Source organism: Phyllobates terribilis, unplaced genomic scaffold, assembly GCF_046119375.1.
Source record: "Phyllobates terribilis strain yellow unplaced genomic scaffold, ASM4611937v1 Scaffold_2__4_contigs__length_985480577, whole genome shotgun sequence".
In the NCBI taxonomy this organism is placed as follows: domain Eukaryota; kingdom Metazoa; phylum Chordata; class Amphibia; order Anura; family Dendrobatidae; genus Phyllobates; species Phyllobates terribilis.
In genome coordinates, this window is record NW_027362762.1 from 619,464,782 (window position 1) to 619,491,622 (window position 26,841).

A 26,841-nucleotide genomic window follows, 5' to 3' on the forward strand; every position below is an offset into this window, starting at 1 on the left:
CACACACGGTCCCCAGCCGCCTGGGGGCAGCCGGGTGTCCATAAACGGTCCCCAGCCGCCCCTATTTCTCCTGTCAACTTCCCCCCACACACTTTTCTTAGCCTGGCCTGCTTTAGGGCAGCATTGGACGAGCCCACCAGAGAACCAGACTCCTCCGGTGGGACGGGCTTCTCCATCAGGGGAGTTGAGAGTGCCAAGGTGAGGAGCATGATGATGATGATAGAAGTTAGCATCTGCTTTGTTTTCTTGGAATGCAAGCACATGAGGCCTGAGGTGGTCAGCATTTTGGCGCATATCCTACCTCCTCCGAGGATTGCTGGATGTTTTCCTGCTACTATCCCAGTTCTATGACTCCCGCTAAAACAAAGCTTCAGGTGATAAATTATGGATGAGGTAGTGGCAAAGGAGAAAGAGCAGGAGGAACAGGGACCATTCACATCAATATCAGGCAAGTCAACCACATATGTCTTGTAGGATATGTTTCTGTAACAAAAGGAGCGGTTCGGCTACACAGTTATAGGACATACAGTGAGTGCAATGTCTACCAAAAATTTTGAGGCACTCCAATGCCCCTTGGAAATGACATGGAGGTCAGAGGGCTTTAACTAAACCATTTTTTCCATTTATAGCAACTGGGTCTCCTGTACACTGTTGGCCTAAGCAGTGAATGGAAGGCTTTCCAAAAATTATGAGGAACTGCAATGCCCCTTGAAACAGATGTGGTTTACAGCATACTAAAAACCTTCTACCCATTATTGGGGAGTGGGTCTCCCTTATTTTTCGCCTTTGCATTGAAAAGCAAAAGCTGACTAAAATTAGGAGGAAATGCAATGCCCATTGGAAGAGTCGTGAAGGTTAGAGGTAATTAAAAACAACATTTCAATGCCATTTGGAATAGCTGTGGAGTTCAGAGTGGTTTAACAAGACGCTTTTAATGCCCCTCAGAAGAGACGTGGTGGTCCCAGTAGCTTAACAAGATGGTTTTAATGCCCCTCGGAAAAGACATGGAGGTCACAGTAGCTTAACAAGACAGTTTGAATGCCCCTTGGTAGAGAAGCGGAAGTCACAGTAGCTTAACAAGACGGTGTTAATGCCCCTCGGAAAAGTGGTGGAGGTCGCAGTAGCTTAACAAGACAGTTTTAATGCCCCTCAGAAGAGACGTGGAGGTCCCAGTAGCTTAACAAGACGGTTTTAATGCCCCTTGGAAAAGTTGTGGAGGTCCCAATAGCTTAAGAAGACGGTTTGAATGTCCCTTGGAAGAGACGTGGAAGTCACAGTAGCTTAATAAGATGATTTTAATGCCCCTGGGAAAAGTGGTGGAGGTCACAGTAGCTTAACAAGATGGTTTTAATGCCCCTTACAAGAGCCATACAGTACAGCATCTTAAAAACGTTATTCCCATTATTGGAGAGTGTGTCTCCCATAGTCTTTGCTTATGCCTTCTAAGCAAAAGCAGCCAAAAATTAGGACGGAGTATCTTGCAATGCCCCTTACAAGAGCCATGCAGTACAGCATATTACAAACATTATTCCCATTATTGGGGAGTGAGTCTCCCATAGTATTTGCTTATGTCTTCCAAGCAAAAGCTGCCAAAAATTAGAAGGAAATGCAATGCCCGTTCGAAGAGTCGTGGAGGTTAGAGTTAATTAAAAACAACATTTCAATGCCCCTTGGAAGAGCTGTGGAGTTCAGAGTGGTTTAACAAGACGCTTTTAATGCCCGTTGGATGAGACGTGGAAGTCCCAGGAGCTTAACAAGATGGTTTTAATGCCCCTCGAAAGAGAAATGGAGGTCCCAGTAGCTTAACAAGATGGTTTTAATGCCCCTTACAAGAGCCACACAGTACAGCATCTTAAAAATATTATTCCCATTATGGTGGAGTGGGTCTCCCACAGTCTTTGCTTATGCCTTCCAAGCAAAAGCTGACAAAAATAAGGATGGAGGAACTTTCAATAATGACAACACGGATCACGGTCACCCTGGTGGTATAGTGGTGGTGGAGGCTGAGGATAAGGAGAAGAACATAAAACAGCCGAAATGAGGAAGCGTATACCCATGTGTGGGTGTGAAGCGCTGCATGTGAATACACCTCCCGAAATGACACAGAGGATTTGTCTTTAGGTTACTCTGCTGTTATTTGGTGGTGATGAGAAGTCTGGCCCAATCCAGCCTTTGTTCATTTTGATAAGGGTCAGCTTGTCAGCATTGTCAGTTGACAGGCGAGTGCGCTTATCAGTTATAATTCCCCCAGCGGCACTAAAAACACGCTCTGATAACACGTTAGTGGCAGGGCAGGCCAGGACCTCCAAGTCGTACAGAGCGAGTTCATTCCAAGTGTCCAGCTTGGATACCCAATAAATAAAAGGCACAGAGGAATCACGGAGGACGCTGGTTCGGTCGGCAAGGTACTCCCTCACCATCTTTTGAAACTTTCCACTCCTTGTGAGAGTACCCCGCGCCTCAGGGTCTGTCCGAAGGGAGGGTCTGAGAAAACTCTCCCACAACGTTGACAGTGTTCCCCTGCCTCTGCTGGATTGGAGTTGCGTCTCTCTCGCATGTATGCCTTGATTGGGCAACTAACTGTGACCTCTGCCGCTAGCGTGTTCAGATGGGAATTTTTTTAACAGTTCTGCAGCAAGGGCCTTCTGGTACTGCCCCATTTTTGTAGACCTCTCCACCTCAGGAATTAGAGAGTGAAAGTTCTCCTTGTAGCGGGGGTCTAAAAGTGTCACCAACCAGTAATGACTGTCACCCAACATTTTGACAACGCGAGGGTCACGGTTAAGGCAGCGTAACATAAAGTCAGCCATGCGTGCCAGAATGGTAATGGGCAAGACTTCCGTGTCCTCACCAAGATGACGACTGACCATGCTCTCCTCCTCCTCCTCCTCCACCCTGTCCTCAGGCCACCATGCTGAACAGACGGTATGACAGTTGTACAGGTACTACCGTCTACAGCGCATGATACAAGCTCCTGTTCTTCCTCCTCCTCCTCCTCCTCTCCCTCATTGTCCCCCAATGCACATTTAGATGAGATGAGGCTGGGCTGTGTGTAATCGACCGCTATGGTTTCTTGATCCATCTCTTCATACTCTGGCTGCAATGCCCCCTCTTTAATTCTCTGCAGAGAGCGGTGCAAAAGACAGGCAAGTGGAATGCTAACGCTAATGATAGCGTCATCGCCACTCACTATCTTGGTGGACTCCTCAAAGTTTGTCAAGATGGTACATATGTCAGACATCCAGGTCCACTCCTGAGGTCTTATGTGTGGAGTCTGACCTGAATATCGACGGCCTTGTTGCAGCTGGTACTCCACAACTGCTCTCTTCTGCTCACAAATCCTTTGCAACATGTGGAGGGTAGAGTTCCAACGTGTGGGGACATCACACACCAGTCGGTGTGACGGAAGCTGCAAACGCTGCTGCAACAAAGCAAACGCGGCGGAAGCTGTAGCCGACTTGCGAAAATGAGCTGACAGGCGGCGTATTTTGACGAGCAGATCTGGCAACTCGGGGTACGATTTAAGAAACCGCTGAACCACGAGGTTAAGCACATGAGCCAGGCATGGTACGTGTGTGATCTCGCCTCGCCTCAGAGCCACCACCAGGTTACGGCCATTGTCACACACGACCATGCCTGGATGTAGGTTCAGCGGTCTCAGCCACAGATCTGCCTGCTCTTTCACAGCTGTCCACAACTCACAAGCAGTGTGAGGTTTCTCACCTAAGTTTATGAATTTCAGCACAGCCTGTTGCCGCTTGGTGGAGGCAGTACTGCAGTGCTTCCAGCTTGTAACTGATGTGGTGATATCTGAGATGGAGGCTGAACATGAGGAGGAGAAGGAGGATGATGCGCAGGAGCTGTACACTGTGGGGGCAACTCTGACTGACATAGGGCCCGCAATCCTGGGTGTGGGGAGGATGTGTTCCATCCCAAGGTCCGACTGGGTCCCGGCTTCCACTATGTTTACCCAGTGTGCCGTCAGGGAGATGTACCGTCCCTGGCCACAAGCACTTGACCATGTGTCCATTGTCAGGTGGACTCTCCCAGTAAATGCATTGTTGAGGGCACGGCAGATGTTTTGGAACACGTGCTTGTGTAGTGCGGGATGGCACACCGGGCAAAATAGTGTCGGCTGGGGACCGAGTACCAAGGGATGGCCACCGCCATATCGTTCAAAGGTCTGGGATATGGACAATTGAACGCTGCGGTGGGACGTGGACGTGGACGTTGATGCTGTTTCTTGAGAAACTGCCATAACAAGTGAAGACTGAGAGGAGAAGGCATCTTTGCATGCAGTATGGACAGGGGATTGCCTTGCACACACAACAAGGGGTTCTATTGCACGCATAACAGCGGAAGAAGCAGTGGTGACACCCGCTGACACTGGTCGTGGACCCTGGGGTTCGCTCCACAAAGTCGGGTGCTTTGCTGCCATGTGCCTGATCATGCTGGTGGTGTCCAGGCTGGTAGTTTTGTCACCCCTGCTGATGCAGGCATGGCAGGTGGTACAAATGGCCTTTTTGGGGTTATCAGCAGAGTCTTTAAAAGAATTCCAGACTCTGGAAGACCTACAGGTTATACTGGCAACGTCCCTCGTGTTGGTGTTACGGGGAACTGTTGCCCGCCTTCTGTGTGCGGCCACCACACTGCTTCTTCCTGCCTGTTGGGGTACTCTGCCTCCCTCCCCCTGTGTGCTGCTGGCCTCGCTCTGCATGTCCTCCTGCCACGTTGGGTCAGTTACTAGATCATCCACCACCTCCTCCTCTTCCACTTGCGCACCATGATCCTCCTCCTCACTTCCTGGCAATTGTGTCTCGTCATCGTCCACCTCTTGTAACAAATTGCCAGTGTCGACTTCCTGTGGCCGTGGCTGTTCAAATATTTGGGCATCGCTACATGTGATCTCCTCTTCCACCACTTCAAGCGTATCAGGCGAGGGGCCCAAATCTGGAAATGGACCAGTGAACAGCTCTTCAGAGTGTCCAAGTGTGGGATCAGTTGCTGTCTGACGACACTCGGCATGGTGGGAGGAAGGAGCATCACGGTGAGGAGGGGTATGCGGTCGAGACTCACGGCTACTAAGAGTTGACCGTGTGGAAGACAGACCGGAAGTGGTGGTGCCCTGGTAACTGGAAGTATTATCTGCTATCCAATTAATAACCTGTTCACACTGATCAGTTTGCAATACTGGTGTTGTTCTGTGCTTCCCTAGTAATTCAGCCAAGAAGTGGGAGCGAGAAGATGTGGCTGTTGGTTGTGGCACATTTTCACCTTGGCCACGGCCCCGTCCTCTGCACGCACCATCACCAGAACGTCCAGTTCCACGTCCCTTGCCACGCGCCTTGCCCATTGTAAAGGAAGTAAAATGGCTTACACTCGCACTATCAATGGAAAAAGGGTAAGAAAAAGTAGATTAGAACTGTGTAAGAGGAAAACCACAGTTCTATTTCTCTGGCCTACACCCCACTCTTTAAAACAATCTGAACAATCAGGGAGAAACTATTACTGTTTTTTTTTTACGGAAAAAATAACAAAAGCTGGATAATAGAGATTTTTTACCGCGGAACGGCAAAACCACAGTTATAATTTACTGGTGTGTATACCAGACTTTTTTAAATATATATATTTGCGGCTGAACAGTGAGCGACACACGCAAACTGTTTTTTTTTTTAGATACAAACGGCCCAAAAGTGGAGAATACAGAAGTTTGACCCGTGGAACTGCAAAACCACACTTGTATTTCTTGGGCCTACACCAGACTATTTTCAACAGATATATTTGTGTCTGAACAATCAGGAGACACTATTGTTTTTCTTTACGGCAAAAAATGCCAAAAGAAGGATAATACAGAGATTTGACCCATGGAACTGCAAAACCACACTTGTATTTCTCGGGCCTACACCAGACTATTTTCAACAGATATATTTGTGTCTGAACATTCAGGAGACACTACTGTTTTTATTTACGGCAAAAAGTTCAAAAAACAGGATAATACAGTGATTTGACCTGTGGATCTACAAAACCACACTTGTATTTCTCAGGCCTACACCAGACTATTTTCCACAGATATATTTGTGTCTGAACAATCAGGAGACACCACTGTTTTTCTTTATGGCAAAAAATGCAAAAAAGCAGGATAATACAGAGATTTGACCCGTGGAACTGCAAAACCACACTTGTATTTCTCGGGCCTACACCAGACTATTTTCAAAAGATATATTTGTGTCTGAATAATCAGGAGACACTACTGTTTTTCTTTACAGCAAAAAATGCAAAAAAGCAGGATAATACAGAGATTTGACCCGTGGAACTGCAAAACCACACTTCTATTTCTCAGGCCTACCCCAGACTATTTTCAACAGATATATTTGTGTCTGAACAATCAGGAGACACTACTGTTTATCTTTACGGCAAAAAATGCCAAAAAAAGGATAATACAGAGATTTGACCCGTGGAACTGCAAAACCACAGTTCTAGTAATGTGGCCTACACCAGACTACTTTAACAGATATATTTGTGTCTGAAAAATCAGGGAGACGCTATTAGTTTTTTTTTTACGGCAAAAAATGCGAAAAGCAGGATAATAGGGATTTATTACCGTGGAACAGCAAAACCACAGTTATAATTTACTGGTGTATACCAGACTTTTTTAAATATATATATTTGTGGCTGAACAGTGAGCGACACACTCAAACTGCTTTTTTTTAGATACAAATGGCCCAAAAGTGGATAATACAGAGGTTTGAACCGTGGAACTGCAAAATCACACTTCTGTTTCTCTAGCCTACACCAGACTATTTTCATCAGATATATTTGTGTCTGAAAAATCAGAGACACACTTTTTTTTTTTTTTTTGGGGGGGGGGGCACCAAAAGTTTAATAAGACGGGTATTTGTACAGTGTGAAGGAGGGAAAAAAAAAGAGGATTTAGATGAAAAAAAAGGTTTTTTCCTGGCCCCCGAGACCTGGAGCTAAGTCCAGCAATTTCAGCAACAGGACCACACATGACTGTAATGCAGCTTTTGCTGGTATAATAACCACTGTGTCTCCTATACAGCCTGCCTGCCTGCCTGATATCTGGGATGGATATTAGTCCTGAGAAGGACTGTTTGTTTGATCTGGTAGCCTTTACAGACCCTACACTAACTATTTTGCAGGATATATCTCTCCTTAAATCAGCAGTGCTGTCCCTACGCTGTCTGATCCGGAGCGATTGTGTCCAAGATGGCGACGCCCGGTTTTAAATACTTAAGGTGATGCTGTGCGGCCATGCAATCACTGTAATGCCCACAAACAACATGGCTGCGGCATTACAGTGACTGGCTGGCAATCCCTGCATGTTCATTGGCTCTGTAAAGAGCGCCAAATATGCAGGGCGGAGACATGAGCTCCCGCCCGAGTAACCCGGAAATGCTCGGTGCTCGCAGAACATCCCGAGTAGGTGATGCTCGGGCAAGTACCGAGCAGTGTCGAGCATGTTCGCTCAACACTAATCCTGCAGAGTCTCAGATGCAGGGAATGCAATTAGCAAATCCTTAACCCTTTCACTCAGACAAGCAAGAAATAAACATCTCAGCGCAGGATCATTCCACTTAACTTCTGAAGCCCATCTCCTGAAGTGTGTGGAATAATTTTCAACATCATCTGACCCCTGATTCAAATGCCTGAGTTTTGATTCAGCAGATGAGATTCTATCAGGATCGTCATATAATAGCCCCATAGCAGAAAAAAATTCTTCAACAGACCTTAAACACGGATCATTAGGCTGGAGAGAAAAGGCGCATCCCTCTGGTTTATTGCGCAAAAGTGACATAATAAAACCAATGCGCTGTGATTCATTCCCAGAGGACCTTGGTCTCAAACGAAAATATAACAAACAAGCATTTTTAAAGGAAAAAAATCTTGCTGTTTACCATAAAAAGCATCAGGCAGTCCTACCTTGGGTTTGACAAAATGCGCTCCAGACCAGCTACTCACGTGTTGCTGAAGCTCGGCCACTTCCAGAGACAATCCCTGCAGGCGTTGAGCCAAATCCTTGACGGAAATCATACTGATCCCCGAATTTCTTTCCTTTAAGTTTTTTGGGCTGGACTTACTGTTATGATCTGCAACAAGTACTAAGAAAAGATAGGGGAAAGCTGTCCCTACAGTAAGACTAAGCTGAATCCCTATGATGTAGCAGGCAGCCTGCTCCTAGTGAACAGACCCGCCTTAGTCCTCGCCTAGTCTGAACGAAGACCTATAGAATTAAGAGAGGGGTCCCTAAAAGAACTAAGGACTGGGACAAAAATGGGACACCTCCTAAACAGAGAAGTTGTTGCAGAACACAAAAAGACAAACTGACAAAAATGTACTAGAGGTCCCAGAGGACCAAGCGAACTTGACAGAGAAAGGCACCGAAGCACCAGGCTAGAGAAACAGTCAAACACTGAAGTCCAGCACAGCCACAAGGGCGGAGCTGGAATATAAAGGCAGATGGTCACGTGACCGCAAAACACAAGGTGGAGAAAACAAACAGGAGGGTTCTAACAAACAAATCCTGAAAATCACATTGTCTGATTTGGAAAGAATTTTTTTTCAAATTTTGGTGGAAATTAAGTATTTGGTCAATTACAAACAAGCAAGATTTCTGGCTCTCACAGACCTGTAACTTCTTCTTTAAGAGGCTCCTCTGTCCTCCACTGATTGCCTGTAGTACTGGCACCTGTTTGAACTTGTTATCGTATAAAAGACACCTGTCCGCAACCTCAAACAGTCACACTCCAAGATCCACTATGATGAAGACCAAACAGCTGTCAAAGGACACCAGAAACAAAATTGTAGCCCTGCACCAGGCTGGAATCTGCAATAGGCAAGCTGCTTGGTGTGAAGAAATCAACTATGGGAGCAATAATTAGAAAATGGAAGACATACAAGACCACTGCTAATCTCCCTCAATCTGTGGCTCCACACAAGATCTCACCCCAAGGGGTCAAAATGATCTCAAGAACGGTGAGCAAAATTCCCAGAACCACACGGGGGAACCTATTGTATGACCTGCAGAGAGCTGGGACCAGCGTCCCACAGGCTAACATCAGTAATACACTACACCGCCAGGGACTCAGATCCTGCAGTGCCAGACGTGTACCCCTGATTAAGCTATTACATGTCTGGGCCAGTCAGAAGTTTGCTAGAGAACATTTGGATGATCCAGAAGAGTATTGTGAGAATTTCATACGGTCAGATGAAATCAAAGTAGAACTGTTTGGTAGAAACACAGCGCTTCGTGTTTGGAGGAGAAAAAATTCTGAGTTGTATCCAAAGAACACCATACCTACTGTGAAGCATGGGGGTGGCAACATCATGCTTTGGAGCTATTTCTCTGCCAAGGGACCAGGGCAACTGATCCATGTACATGAAAGAATGAATGGGGCCATGTATCGTGAGATGTTGGGTCCAAACCTCCTTCCATCAGCAAGGGCATTGAAGATAAGTCTTTCAGCATGACAATGATCCCATGCACACCGCCAGGGCAATGAAGGATTGGCTTCGTAAGAAGCATTTCAAGGTCCTGGAGTGGCCTAGAAAGTCTCCAGATCTTAACCCTATAGAAAACCTTTGGAGGGAGTTGAAAGTCTGTGTTGCCCAACAACAGCCCCAAAACATCACTGCTCTAGAGGAGATCTGCATGGAGGAATGGGCCAACATACCAGCAACAGTGTGTGCCAACCTTGTGAAGACTTACAGAAAACGCTTGACCTCTGTCATTGCCAACAAACGATATTAAACAAAGTATTGAGATGAACTTGACCAAATACTTATTTTCCACCAAAATTTAAAAAAAATGTCTTTCCAAATCAGACAATGTGATTTTCAGGATTTGTTTTCTCATTTTGTCTCTCATAGCTGAGGTCTACCTATGATGTCAATTACAGGCCTTTGTTATCTTTTTAAGTGGGAGAACTTGCACAATTGGTGGCTGAATAAATACCTTTTTTTTCCCTACGGTATATAAGACTTCAAAAAAGTATTTTGTGGTCTTGGGTACATTTCTGTGCCATGTAACACTCCCAAAAAGTGTTAACAATTTTGCTGGGTTAAATTTCTCACCCATATAGTATTCTGTGTGCTGGGGTAAATTTTTGCAATATATAAAACTAAAAAAAAAGCATTAAAAATTTTTGCTGCGTTAAAATTCTCACCTATACACTATTCCGTTGTGTGGGGTACATTTCTGTGATATATACAGTGGGGAAAAAAGTATTTAGTTAGCCACCAATTGCGCAAGTTTTTCCACTTAAAAAGATGACTAGGCGTATTTACTATTCGTGGAACACGCCAATGACTCACATGCTTCTAGCCATGTGACGACACATGTGACCCCAAGGGGCATATTTAATGGTCCTTCCTGCACACTATACACTATTGAGAAAGCCTTAACACCTTACCAGCGAAACGTGCGTCAAGGCGTTTTTTTGCCACCTCTTTCCACCTGTGACACCCCACGACGCTGCTGGGTCCCATCTCAGTAAGCAGACTGTATATTAGAGGACACATCAGAATGTTATTATTGAGATATGACGGATGTTTAAGCCCCCTTACATTGCTATGAATGTAAGTCTTTTATTCTCTTATACATTTTCTGCTGCCTTTGGTGATTGTCTGTGGGCCCCCCCCCCCCTTTTTGTGGGGTGTGGCAGATCTCGGCATACTGCACCTTATTGTCCCATTTAATATACTGCTACTTCGTATGTGTATGATACATGTGTTGTTATTGCCTTTTATTAATACAACTCTTTTTCTAAAGCATTTAGTAGTGGAGGAGTACATGAAGTACAGTTTCAAAATATTTATGTTAAAATATTTTTTATAGATTTAATTAGTCATCCATACAGTTTAACTCTGTTATTGTTACATTACGTTGGTATAAAAAAGTAAAAAAAAATGTCAAATTTTTTTAGGGATGCAATTAGTCATTTTAACTTGCATTGTGTAAAATTATAGAAGGATAACATTTTTAAAATCACTTGTCCTGGTAAAGTTAAAATATTTTTGTTCCAAAAATGTACTATTGTCACATATACTCTACAACTTAGTTTGCGTGAATTTTCTTTGGTTTGAAATAAAAAACAAAATTGTCCTGGTACAGGTGTAAGAAATTTGGTTATTCAAAAATTGACTATTGTCACATATACTCTAAAATGTGGTTTGTGCAAAATTTTGTTTGTTTTAATAAAAAAAATTGGGCTGGTACAGGCAGGGCTGGATTAAGAGAAGCAAGGGCCCTGGGCAGTTTAGAAGGCGTCCCCCCCTCCCCCCACACACACACACACCTGATGTAACACGTGACATGTCACATGATCCCCTGTGATAGATCTTGTGATAGTTCACGTGAAATTAATTTGGCACAATATTAATTATAATATTTTTTTTTACATTAATTGTATGACTTAATATTGAGCACAATTAAGTATGCTGACATCCCCTATATACAGTATGAGACCCTACACACAGCATGAGCTGCCACAATCCTCCTATACACAGCAGGAGGCCACACATAGCCATATATACACAGCGGGAGGCCACACGGTGCCATCTATACACAGCAGTAGGCCGCACGGTGCCATCTATACACAGCGGGAGGCCGCACGGCACCATCTATACACAGCGGGAAGCCTCACGGCGCCATCTATACACAGCGGGAGGCAGCGCGGCGTCAACTATACACAGAAGGAGGCCGCGCGGCGCCATCTATACACAGCAGGAGGCCACGCGGCGCCATCTATACACAGCGGGAGGCCGCATGTAGCCATCTATGCACAGCAGGAGACCGCACATAGCCATCTATACACAGCGGGAGGAAGCAAGTAGCCATCTATACACAGAGGGAGGCCGAAAGTAGCCATCTATACACAGCGGGAGGCCACACGCAGCCATTTATACACAGCGGGAGGCCCCATGTAGCCATCTATACACAGCGGGAGGCCGCACGGTGCCATCTATACACAGCGGGGGGCCGCACGTAGCCATCTATACACAGCGGGAGGCCGCGCAGCGCCATCTATACACAGCGGGAAGCCGCACGTAGCCATCTATACACAGCGGGGGGCTGCACGGTGCCATCTATACACAGCAGGGGGCCCCACGTAGCCATCTATACACAGCGGGAGGCCAAATGTAGCCATCTATACACAGCGGGAAGCCGCGCGGCGCCATCAATACACAGCGGGAGGCCGCGCGGCGCCATCTATACACAGTGGGAGGTCGCGCGGTGCCATCTATAAACAGCGGGAGGACGCACATAGCCATCTATACACAGCGGGAGGCCGCATGTAGCCATCTATACACAGCGGGAGGCCACATGGCGCCATCTATACACAGCGGGAGGCCACGCATAGCCATCTATACACACCGGGGGACCGCGTGTCACCATTTATACACAGCGGGAGGCCGCATGTAGCCATCTATACACAGCGGGAAGCCGAGCGGCACCATCAATACACAGCGGGAGGCCGCGCGGCGCCATCTGTACATGGCAGGAGGTCGCATGTAGCCATCTATACACAGCGGGAGGCCACACGGCGCCATCTATACAAAGTGGGAGGCCCCGCGTAGCCATCTATACACTGCGGGGGGCCGCGCGTAGACATCTATACACAGCAGGTGGCCGCATGTAGCCATCTATACACAGTGGGAGGCCGCACGGCGCCCCCCAGATACAGCAGGAGGCCGCACATAGCCATCTATACACAGCGGGGGGGCGCACGTATCCATCTATACACAGCAGGAAGCCGCACGTATCCATCAATACACAGTGGGAGGCCACACGTAGCCATCTATACACAGCAAGAGGCCGCACGTAGCTATCTATACACAGCGGGAGGCCGCCCGTAGCCATCTATACACAGCGGGAGGCCGCAAGTAGCCATCTATACACAGCGTGAGGCCGCATGGCGCCCCCCAGATACAGCGGGAGGCCGTACGTGGTCATCTATACACAGCGAGAGGTCACACGTAGCCATGTATACACAGTGGGAGGCCACATGTAGCCATCTATACACAGTGGGAGGCCGCACGTAGCCATCTATACACAGCGGGAGGCCGCATGTAGCCATCTATACACAGCAGGAGGCCGCATTGTGCCATCTATACACAGCGGGGGGCCGCACGTAGCCATCTATACACAGCAGGAGGCCGCACGTAGCCATGTATACACAGCAGGAGGCCGCATGTAGCCATCTATACACAGCGGAAGGCCGCACGTAGCCATCTATACACAGCGGAAGGCCGCACGTAGCCATGTATACACAGCGGAAGGCCGCACTGTGCCATCTATACAAAGCGGGGGGGCGCACGTAGCCATCTATACACAGCAGGAGGCCGCACGTATCCATCAATACACAGCGGGAGGCCACACATAGCCATCTATACACAGCGAGAGGCCGCACGTAGCCATCTATACACAGTGGGAGGCCGCACGGCGCCCCCCAGATACAGCAGGAGGCCGCACGTAGCCATCTATACACAGTGGGGGGCGCACGTAGCCATCTATACACAGTGGGAGGCCGCACGGCACCCCCCAGATACAGCAGGAGGCCGCACGTAGCCATCTATAAACAGCGGCGGGCGCATGTAGCCATCTATACACAGTGGGAGGCCGCACGTAGCCATCTATACACAGCGGGAGGCCGCATGTAGCCATCTATACACAGCAGGAGGCCGCATTGTGCCATCTATACACAGCGGGGGGCCGCACGTAGCCATCTATACACAGCAGGAGGCTGCACGTAGCCATCTATACACAGCAGGAGGCCGCATGTATCCATCTATACACAGCGGGAGGCCGCATGGCGCCCCCCAGATACAGCGGGAGGCCGTACGCGGCCATCTATACATAGCGGGAGGTCACACGTAGCCATGTATACACAGTGGGAGGCCACACGCATGTAGCCATCTATACACAGCAGGAGGCCGCATTGTGCCATCTATACACAGCAGGGGGCCGCACGTAGCCATCTATACACAGCAGGAGGCCGCACGTAGCCATCTATACACAGCAGGAGGCCGCATGTATCCATCTATACACAGCGGGAGGCCGCATGGCGCCCCCCAGATACAGCGGGAGGCTGTACGTGGCCATCTATACACAGCGGGAGGTCACACGTAGCCATATATACACAGTGGGAGGCCACACGTAGCCATCTATACACAGTGGGAGGCCGCATGTAGCCATCTATACACAGCAGGAGGCTGCACGCAGCCATCTATACACTGCGGGGGGCCGCGCGTAGACATCTCTACACAGCAGGTGGCCGCATGTAGCCATCTATACACAGTGGGAGGCCGCACGGCGCCCCCCAGACACAGCAGGAGGCCGCACATAGCCATCTATACACAGCGGGGGGGCGCACGTATCCATCTATACACAGCAGGAAGCCGCACGTATCCATCAATACACAGTGGGAGGCCACACGTAGCCATCTATACACAGCAAGAGGCCGCACGTAGCCATCTATACACAGCGGGAGGCCGCCCGTAGCCATCTATACACAGCGGGAGGCCGCAAGTAGCCATCTATACACAGCGGGAGGCCGCATGGCGCCCCCCAGATACAGCGGGAGGCCGTATGTGGTCATCTATACACAGCGAGAGGTCACACGTAGCCATGTATACACAGTGGGAGGCCACACATAGCCATCTATACACAGTGGGAGGCCGCACGTAGCTATCTATACACAGCGGGAGGCCGCATGTAGCCATCTATACACAGCAGGAGGCCGCATTGTGCCATCTATACACAGCAGGGGGCCGCACATAGCCATCTATACACAGCAGGAGGCCGCACGTAGCCATGTATACCCAGCAGGAGGCCGCATGTAGCCATCTATACACAGCGGAAGGCCGCATGTAGCCATCTATACACAGCGGAAGGCCGCACGTAGCCATGTATACACAGCGGAAGGCCGCACTGTGCCATCTATACACAGCGGGGGGGCGCACGTAGCCATCTATACACAGCAGGAGGCCGCACGTATCCATCAATACACAGCGGGAGGCCACACATAGCCATCTATACACAGCGAGAGGCCGCACGTAGCCATCTATACACAGTGGGAGGCCGCACGGCGCCCCCCAGATACAGCAGGAGGCCGCACGTAGCCATCTATACACAGCGGGGGGGGCGCACGTAGCCATCGATACACAGTGGGAGGCCGCACGGCACCCCCCAGATACAGCAGGAGGCCGCACGTAGCCATCTATAAACAGCGGCGGGCGCATGTAGCCATCTATACACAGTGGGAGGCTGCACGTAGCCATCTATACACAGCGGGAGGCCGCATGTAGCCATCTATACACAGCAGGAGGCCGCATTGTGCCATCTATACACAGCGGGGGGCCGCACGTAGCCATCTATACACAGCAGGAGGCCGCACGTAGCCATCTATACACAGCAGGAGGCTGCATGTATCCATCTATACACAGCGGGAGGCCGCATGGCGCCCCCCAGATACAGCGGGAGGCCGTACGCGGCCATCTATACATAGCGGGAGGTCACACGTAGCCATGTATACACAGTGGGAGGCCACACGCATGTAGCCATGTATACACAGCAGGAGGCCGCATTGTGCCATCTATACACAGCAGGGGGCCGCACGTAGCCATCTATACACAGCAGGAGGCCGCACGTAGCCATCTATACACAGCAGGAGGCCGCATGTATCCATCTATACACAGCGGGAGGCCGCATGGCGCCCCCCAGATACAGCGGGAGGCTGTACGTGGCCATCTATACACAGCGGGAGGTCACACGTAGCCATATATACACAGCGGAAGGCCACACGTAGCCATCTATACACAGTGGGAGGCCGCACGTAGCCATCTATACACAGCGGGAGGCCGCATGTAGCCATCTATACACAGCAGGAGGCTGCACGTAGCCATCTATACACAGCGGGAGGCTGCGGGTAGTCTTCTATACACAGCGGGAGGCCACATGTAGCCATCTATACACAGCGGGAAGCTGCACGGCACCCCCCAGATACAGCAGGAGGCCGCACATAGCCATCTATAAACAGCGGCGGGCGCATGTAGCCCTCTATACACAGCAGGACTCCGCATGTATCCATCTATACACAGCGGGTGGCCGCATGTACCCATCTATACACAGCGGGAGGCAGCACGGTGCCATCTATACACAGCGGGAGGCCGCACGGTGCCATCTATACACAGCAGGAGGCCGCACATAGCCATCTATACACAGCAGTAGGCCGCACATAGCCATCTATACACAGCAGTAGGCCGCACGTAGCCATGCATACACAGCAGGAGGCCGCATGTAGCCATCTATACACAGCGGGAGGCCGCACGTAGCCATCTATACACAGCAGGAGGCCGCACGTAGCCATCTATACACAGCGGAAGGCCGCACGTAGCCATGTATACACAGCGGAAGGCCGCACTGTGCCATCTATACACAGCGGGGGGGCGCACGTAGCCATCTATACACAGCAGGAGGCCGCACGTATCCATCAATACACAGCAGGAGGCCACACATAGCCATCTATACACACCGAGAGGCCGCACGTAGCCATCTATACACAGTGGGAGGCCGCACGGCGCCCCCCAGTTACAGCAGGAGGCCGCACGTAGCCATCTATACACAGCGGGGGGGCGCACGTAGCCATCTATAGACAGCGGGAGGCCGCACGGCACCCCCCAGATACAGCAGGAGGCCGCACGTAGCCATCTATAAACAGCGGTGGGCGCATGTAGGCTTCTATACACAGCAGGAGTCCGCATGTATCCATCTATACACAGCGGGAGGCCGCACGTACCCATCTATACACAGTGGGAGGCCACACGTAGCCATGTATACACAGCAGGAGGCAGCACGTAGCCATCTATACACAGCGGGAAGCCGCACGTAGCCATCTATACACAGCAGGAGGCCGCACGTAGCCATCTATACACAACGGAAGGCCGCACGTAGCCATGTATACACAGCGGAAGGCCGCACTGTGCCATCTATACACAGCGGGGTGGCGCACGTAGCCATCTATACACAGCAGGAGGCCACACGTATCCATCAGTACACAGCGGGAGGCCACACATAGCCATCTATACACAGCGAGAGGCCGCACGTAGCCATCTATACACAGTGGGAGGCCGCACGGCGCCCCCCAGATACAGCAGGAGGCCGCACGTAGCCATCTATACACAGCGGGGGGGCGCACGTAGCCATCTATACACAGCAGGAAGCCGCACATATCCATCAATACACAGTGGGAGGCCACACGTAGCCATCTATACACAGCGAGAGGCCGCATGTAGCCTTCTATACACAGTGGGAGGCCGCACATAGCCATCTATACACAGCGGGAGGCCGCAAGTAGCCATCTATACGCAGTGGGAGGCCACACGGTGCCCCCCAGATACAGCGGGAGGCCGCACGTAGCCATCTATGCACAGCGTGAGGCCGCATTGTGCCATCTATACACAGTGGGTGACCGCACGTAGCCATCTATACACAGCAGAAGGCCGCACGTAGCCATCTATACACAGCGGGAGGCCGTATGTAGCCATCTATACACAGCGGTAGGCCGCACGGCGCCCCCCAGATACAGCAGGAGGCCGCACGTAGCCATCTATAAACAGCGGGGGCGCATGTAGCCATCTATACACAGCAGGAGGCCGCATGTATCCATCTATACACAGCAGGAGACCGCACGTAACCATCTATACACAGCGGGAGGCCGCATGGTGCCATCTTTACACAGCGGGAGGCTGCACGGTGCCTCCCAGATACAGCGGGAGGCCGCACATAGCCATCTATGCACAGCAGGAGGCCGCACGTAGCCATCTATACACAACGGAAGGCCGCACTTAGCCATCTATACACAGCGGGAGGCCGCACTGTGCCATCTATACATAGCGGGCGGCCGCACATAGCCATCTATACACAGCAAGAGGCCGCACATAGCCATCTATATACAGCGGGAGGCCGCACGTAGCAATGTATACACAGCGGGAGGCTGCACGTAGCCATCTATACACAGCGGGAGGCCGCACATAGCCATCTATACACAGCAAGAGGCCGCACATTCCCATCTATACACAGCGGGTGGCCGCACGTAGCCATCTATACACAGCGGGAGGCCACGCGTAGCCTTCTATACACAGCGGGAGGCCGCATGTAGCCATCTATACACAGCGGGAGGCCGCACGGCGCCCCCCAGATACAGCAGGAGGCTGCACGTAGCCATTTATACACAGCAAGAGGCCGCACGTAGCCATCTATACACAGCGGGAGGCCGCACGTAGCCATCTATACACAGCGGGAGGCCCCACGGTGCCATCTATACACAGCAGGAGGCCGGACGTAGCCATCTATACACAGCGGGAGGCCACACGGTACCATCTATACACAGCGGGAGGCCTCATGTAGCCGTCTATACACTGCGGGAGGCCGCACTTAGCCATCTGTACAAAGCGAGAGGCTGCACGGACCCCCACAGACACAGCGGGAGGCCGCACGGCGCTCCCAGACACAAGGGAGGCCGCATGGCGCCCCCCAGAAACAGTGGGAGGCCGCACGAAGTCACGCACACACACACAAACATATACAGACATATACACACTCACACACACACTCACTCACATATAAAAAGACATCACACAATGATATCTGCTTACACAAACACACTCATTCACACACACTCTCACTCACACACACACACTCACTCACCATCTCCCGGCTCGGCTCCCGTCGTCCAGCTCCTCTCTGGTGGTAAGTAGCAGTGCAGGGGGCGCACTGCGTGACGTCACACTAGCAGACACGGCCACGCACAGGGCCGTGTCTCCTAGCTGTGACGCGGCCGGGCGAGCACAAGCACACAGGGAAATTAACAGGTGCAGTTCTGGCCCGGCCGAAGAAGAAGCAGCGGCCTTGCGCAGCTGCTGGAGGAGCGGTCCGAGGGCCCCCTTGCCTCTGACTGCCGGTATGTGCCACGGCGCCGCACATATTACAATGAGGGCAATCTGGCCATGGGCCCCCAGGAGCCCCGGGGCGCCGGGCGGTGGACCAGATTTCCCTCATTATAATCCGCCTATGGGTACAGGTGTAGAAATTTGACTGTTCAAAAATTGACTTCTAAGATTCTTTTTACTACTACAGAGATCTTTTGGCACACATTTTGGCACAAACAGAATGTAAGTGGATTGCGACCCTGAACACTATGTCCCCTATGGGATTAAATAAAAAACATTTGCCCATTTTTTAGTCCTTACTCATTATTGTATCTTTCCCTGATTTTTTCCTTGTTTTTAACTTTCTCCTTGTCTAATGATGACCCTTCTTTAGATCCTGGTGGGATGATGGCATAGGTCGTATGCATGGATTGGACACCATGTGAAGCTTCGGGTGGAAATATGGTCAGAATATTCTCCCCCTTTTTCGTATCATTATAACACTTTAAATGGTCTATGGAAAATATACAGAAGGGGACAGTGACTTCATGAACTGTGTTTTGCTGACTATTCCAGGGACACCTGTACTGTTTGGGAGATTGGGCTTAAGGACATATGATACGTCGAAAGAATTATCTCTTTTTACATATATGATGTGTTTTGAGAGAGATATTTGACAGATGGGGATTATCTCAATAATTATTTATTTATTTGGCTATATTTTATATTAATTGAGTGCATCATATAGTGGACATCCAATATCTGATCTTTCCCCTTGAATTTTAGAGTTCATAATATATATTGTATATATTTTATATTTATTATATATTTTTTATATACTCTTTTGGGATCATGTTGGGAGGTTTTATGATATCAATTATAATATACATCCATATTCTTTCAAATTTTTATCACAAATATAGTGGAAATCAGGAATAAATATATATACACTTAATTTATATAATTAATCACTTTACACTTTTTATCACTTAATCATGATTGGATCATATTTTTTGACTCATCTTATAACTAATTGATTTATTTATTAATTATTACTTGTATTCACATTTTTTAAGGTTCACTAATCGTTTATTCATTTTTGCTATTTTTTTATTCACATCATGTATTATATATCATTCACGTTCTTTAACACAGTATTAATGTTCCTATAATATTTCTGAGGCAATCATTCTATATTTTAACTATAAAATTGTTTCAAGAGTAGATCTAATGGTCCACCACCCCAAAAAATAGTGATACTCTGAGCACACAGATCGCAAAAACTGACTTCACCAAAATGGCCTTGGAATTCCCTGGTTAGATTTTTCATTTTGGTCTCAGTACACTCAAGCGCGCATGTCTCTGACGTCACCCAGAGATTTCTTCATGACGTGCATGCATGATGAGTGCTGGAACTGAAAGAGATACTTCCGGGGTAAATGACAGTGCGCATGTGCAATGGATGATGTGACGTAATCAGACACACTACTTAAACACTGCCCCCAGGTATTATCCACATTCCCTGCTGAAAAAGCTACCGCGAAACATGTGTCGGGATTGTGCCCAGGTACATGCAGCTTCTGGACACATAATGGGTGAGCCCACTAAATAATTAGAAACTGATTTGTGCATGTTACTGTTCATTCACATGCACAAAGGGACTGCAGGTCACGCCCTTCTGTCCATCTATAATTAAGCATATGTTTGATAGCTTGATATTTTTCATAGCTGGGGTCTTTCTACCACTAAGTACTGTCCACTGGGACGATTGAGTGTGTCTTGATGTGCATGGTACTGGGTCATTAATAGGTTGTAGCTCTTTGCCACTAACGTATGTTTTTTATGTTTTTATAATGAAATTGTACACTTTTTTCTGATAGTATATATTTTGTCACACAATTTGCTTTTAGTTTACAATCTTTTCATTAAAAGATGTTTCATTTCTTGCAAACTGTACAGTTAAATAAATTTCATTATGTGTAAAAAAAAAAGGTTGGTTACTTGTGATACATACTGTCAAACTTGGTTTGTGTGAAATTTCATTGTTTGAAAAAAAAAATAAAAAATTGGGCTAGTACAGGTGTAGAAATGTGTTTGTTCAAAAATTGACTATTGTCACATATACTAGAACTTGGTTTGTGTGAAATTTTGTAGGTTGAAATAGAAATAAAAATTGTCCTGCTACAGGTGTACAAATTTGGTCACTCGGTACTCTGTCCTCAGCCACCACTGTTTCTCCAATTGTGGCGTCCCCACCTTCTACCACCATGTGTCCAAGAACATCACTCGTGCCCTTACCAAGGCACCTACTGGCATTGTACACTTAATGACTGACATGTGGACAAGCGCTTGTGGTCAGGAACGCTACATTTCCCTGACGACACACTGGGTAAACATTGTGGAAGGTGGGGGCGAGTCCCACCCTGGCACTGCACATGTGCAACCAAGCCTGAGGATTGCTGGCCCTACTTCTATCAGGGTTTCCTCCACCTCCTACACCAGTTCCTGCACCACCTCCTTCTCCTCCTCATCCTCCATCTCCAATGTGCTATCTCAGAGCACGTCATCCCCATCAGCCTTAGCAAAGCGGCAACAGGCTCTGCTGAAGCTAATTTGTCTAGGAGACAAACTACACACAACGTCAGAGTTAGGTAATGGAATAACAGACCAGACAGAGCTGTGTATTTTTCCGCTGAACCATGAAGACATGGTCATGTGTGATAATGGGCGCAAAATAGTAGCGGCTGTGAAGCTTGGTAAGTTCACACACATACCATGCTTGGCACATGTGCTCAACTTGGTATTTTAGTGGTTTCTGAAAACCTACCCAGATTTTCCAGAGCTTATGGTCAAGGTACGCCACGTCAGCGCCATGTTCTGCCAGTCAGCTACAGCTGCCACCAATTTGGCATTGCTGCAGCAGAGCATGCAAGTGCCAGCTCACCAGCTGGTGTGCGACGTGACCACGCGCTGCAATTCTACAGCTGTCACTCACATTTTTGCAAAAACTAATGTTTGCATCGCCATATTTAGAGAGCTATAATTTTTCCATATTTCAGCTGACAGAGTCATGTGATGGCTTGTTTTTTTGCGGGACGAGTTGACGTTTTTATTGGTACCATTATCGGGCAAATTACATTTTTTGATCGCTTTCTATTCTGATTTTTGGGAGGCAGAATGAACAAAAAACAACAATTCAGGATTTTTTGTTGTTGTTATTTGTGTGGTAAAATTGATAAGGCAGCTTTATTCTTTGGGTCAGTATGTTTACAGCGGTACCACATTTATGTAATTTTTTATATTTTTGCGCTTTTGCATAATGAAACTTTTATAGAAAAAAAAATTATCTTTGTATCGCTTTATTCTGAGCGCTGTAACTTTTTAACTTTTCTGCTGATGGAGCTGTATGGCAGCTTTTGCGAGACAAGATGACATTTTCAGCCGTACCATTTTTATTTTCATCCATCTTTTTGATCTCGTTTTATTCCACTTTTTTCTAGTGGTATGATGAAAAGTCATAGTTTCTCATGTTTTTTTTTTTTTTATGCTGTTCACTGAAAGGGGTTAACTAGTGTGACACCTTTATAGATCGGGTCATTCCGGACGTGGCAATACCAAATATGTGTTTTTTTTGTTTATTTTTATTTTTCCTAAAAATCTGTATTTATTAGTGTAATATTTTTTATTTTTTTTACATTTTTTTTTTAGATTTTTACAATTTTTTTTTTTAAACTTTTTTACTTAGTCCCACTATGGGACTTTCACGTTTTTCACTTTTTTCATAGGTATAATGTATTGCAATGCACTACCATTGCAATACATTATACCTATATTGAAAGCTCCTAAGACTATGCTGTGCATTGGTCTCAGGAGCTTTCCGTAGCTTGGTGACCTGGGGGTCGTCATGATGACCCCTGGTCACCATGTCAACGGTCGGGCCCCGCAATGATGACAGATGGCAGAAGGAGCTCGCAGCCCTCTGCCTGCCTCCTGAACACTGCGATCAAACAGTTTAGTGCCGCAGTTCAGCCACTGGCAACTCTGAGCTCCGGCACTGATAGAGCAGCAGACGCTGAAATTTCAGATTGACTGACCGATCGCAGCGATCTGGGTGCAGGGACTGACAGCATGGGTCCCTGCACCCCTTCTCGTGCCGCTCAGCTGTCACAGGCAGCTGTCGGCACTGAACTGGCACAGCGTGTTTACACGCTGAGCCAGTTCAAAGCTATGACGGACACGGCACGGCAAGGAGTGGTAATTTACACCTGCTCATGCCGTCCAGTGTCCGTCATTGAGCGCTACGGGGTTAAAGAAGAAGTTACAGGTCTGTGAAAACCATAAATCTTGCTTGTTTGTAATTGACCAAATACTTATTTTCCACCAAAATTTGAAAAAAAATTCTTTCCAAATCAGACAATGTGATTTTCAGGATTTGCTTTCTCATTTTGTATCTCATAGTTGAGGTCTACCTATGATGTCAATTACAGGCCTCTCTCATCTTTTTAAGTGTGAGAACTTGCACAATTGGTGGCTGACTAAATACTTTTTATCCCCACTGTATTCCTCACCCTGATCCTCCTTCCTCCCACCATGCCGAGACCCCTGAGAAAACTGATCCCACACTTGGACACTCCGAAGAGCTGTTCACTTTTCCATTTATAGATTCGGGCTTCTCGCCCAGTCCACTTGAAGCGGAGAAGATCGCATGTAGCGATGCCCAAATATATGAGCAGCCACTGTCACATGAAGGCGACGGTGGGAAACAGTCACAAGAGGTGGATGATGATGAGACACAATTGCCAGAAAGTCAGTAGGGGGACCACGGTGCGGAAGTGGAAGACAAGTTGGTGGATGATATAGTAACTGACCCTACCTGGCAGCGGGACATGTGTGGCACACGTGAGGGTTCAGTCGTCACAGAGGTAATGCACCTCACCCAGAGGTGTGGAGTCTCCTTCTCTCAGGTAAGTAGGGAGTGCTGCCCGGAACCCCAACACCCACATTCAACACTACACTACTCCAGGCCGGCTGGAAGGGCAAGATGCACTGTGTTCTGCTGAGCCCTGTCCCTGGATGGAGTGAGGGGAACCAAAGGTAGGGGGAACCAGTAGTGGGTGTGGGTGGAGGACGTAGAGTAGGGGAGCACCATTGTAGGAGGTATATAAAAGGGAAGCCATCTTAGGGTGGCAGAGCAGTCAGTGGAGAACAGTCAGTGAGCAGTCTGAGGAGCAGTGTCTCTTCATGAGCTCTGCTCCACAAGTGGGGCCTAGTGATAGAGGCCCAGGAGGGGAGCAGAGGAGGAAGGCTCCGTTCTATAGAAGGGATCCCAGGGGGTACGGCGAGTGCAGGACGGCACCCGTACGCCCCGAATCTGCCCGGTGTCAGAGGGATCAGGCCCCAAGAAGGGGACCGGCCCTGGACCAGCCGTGTTACTCCAGGTCTCGGCTTGAAAAACCGGAGGCTTCTGCACTTCCATGGTGCAGTCACCACAGTCTCATCCTAGTCACCGTGAGGGTCAAGTAGGTCTGGGAACTCCAGGTTGCCCAGAGGGACTTCAGAGCACCCGATCGGGACTGTGTGTGGGAAGCGCAGGGCAGGAGGGAGAAGACCAAGTGCGGGAAGTCGGTCTAGTTAGGAACATAAAGAAAGCGGGTTTCCGTCAAGCGCTCCTGACATATCTGAAGAAGAGCTGAACCCCTGGTTTGGTAGACGCAGTGCGACGCGGAGGCGGACACCCATACAGTGTACCTGAGAACCTTGTACAAGAACTGTGAGTAAAACTCGGATGACTGCACTGTACTGCCTCAGTCAATTATTTCAGCTGCGCCATCCATCCTGCCTGCACTACAAGTCCCAGCACCACCCACCACCAAACTCCACACTGCCCCGGGGGCCCGCTCCACCTGTGAGGAGCAGAAACACTTCAGCTGCCATCCGAACACCCCCGGAGGTCTGAAGCAATGCTGGCAATCATTACCAGGTTCCACAGGTGGCGTCACGAACTGTTTATTTATTTTATCCAAGTTCCAATCCCCTTTTTCAAGAGTGACCCCAGGGTACGGGCCCGGGAGCCGACCACCACGACATCCCCAAACCAGGTAAAGGCCCGGGTACCGAGTCATCCCCATCCCCTGGGCGCGTCATTCTCTTCCTGGCGTCAAGAACAGGATTGCGTGCCCGCTGCCACCGGGTACTGTGCGCCTTAAAGAACTGTGTCGCATACCGTGGTGAAGTTTTCCCGCCAACTGCCGCTGTTTCCCGCCATTTTCGAGTCACCGCGCGGGAAGAAGAGGGGCGTAACCGCAGGAATCGGAGAGGCGTGACTGCTGGAAGCGCGTGAAGCTCATGCCCCGCCTCGCGCTCTGACGCAGCACCAGGAAGCGTCAGGTCCTGGAAGGAAACCGTCGTCTATGGAGCTGCGGCCTACCCGATCAAAAGTAAAGGAGGTAGGCTACGGTTCACTAGGGGAGCGCAACCATGGCCGACGACCAGCAAAACGCCGGAGCACCGGTTAACGCTCCTGATGCTCAACTTGCGCCTGGCGCTGCTCAGGCCGGAGCGGCTGCCCCACCAGCGGGGGTCTTGGCTCCAGTGATACCCATGGCCCTGCCATATGTCCACAGGGTGGTGGAGGAGACCAAACCCTCGCCACCTAGAGCTGATGACCTGGCTGGGTCAGCCAGCAAAAATCAAGAATACCCCAGGCGGGGACCCCATTACTGAGTACAGTTAGTGGGACTGAACACTGTGTAAATAGTCACCCGTAAGGGTACAGTAATATAAAGTTTGTTTTATGTGTGTATAATTACCCGTCAGGGTATACAGACTTCAGGCTGAGGACTGTGAGCAGCCAAAGACTGACCTTGTATATAGTTTGCGCTTCTTAAAGTGCTCTGTATTGGTTTTAGAAAAAATGCAACAAAGTGACCTCAGAACAAAAATCCGTTTGGCGTGGCGGAAGACGTGGTCCAGCACCAGGATCACTTATGCCCTGCAGCCACGCCCAGGGCCTACGTTGAGGGTTTGCAAACGGGTCCCTCATGCTACTAACTTTGCACCCTTTTCCAGTAAGATGGACACCCTGTTTGGGATCTTACTGCAAGATGTTTGAAAAACGTATATGCCAGTGAAAAGTGTTTAATAATGTTTTGATAACCTGTAACGTTCAAAGAAAAGTGCCTCCCATAAAGGGAAGAAATGTTTTGTTATAATCTTATATGAGAATGCATTCTAAAAATTTGTTTGTCTAATATACCGTGTTTTTGCTCAGTTCCAGCCTGCGGACGTGCTGTGTTTTACCAGGGGGGAGTGTGGCGCCCCTGAGGGTTCAGTCGTCACAGAGGTACTGCACCTCACCCACAGGTTTGGTGTCTCCTTCTCTCAGGTAAGGAGGGAGTGCTGCCCGGAACCCCAACTCCCACATTCAACACTACACTACTACAGGCCGGCTGGAAGGGCAAGATGCACTCTGTTCTGCTGAGCCCTGTCCCTGGATGGAGTGGGGGGAACCAAAGGTAGGGGGAACCAGTAGTGGGTGTGGGTGGAGGACGTAGAGGAGGGGAGCACCATAGTAGGAGGTATATAAAAGGGAAGCCATCTTAGGGTAGCAGAGCAGTCAGTGGAGAACAGTCAGTGAGCAGTCTGAGGAGCAGAGTCTCTTCAGGAGCTCTGCTCCACAAGTGGGGCCTTTTGATAGAGGCCCAGGAGGGGAGCAGAGGAGGAAGGCTCCGTTCTATAGAAGGGATCCCAGGGGGTATGGCAAGTGCAGGACGGCACCCGTACGCCCCGAATCTGCCCGGTGTCCGGGGGATCAGGCCCCAAGAAGGGGACCGGCCCCTGGACCAGCCGTGTTACTCCAGGCCTCGGCTGGAAAAACCGGAGGCTTCTGCACTT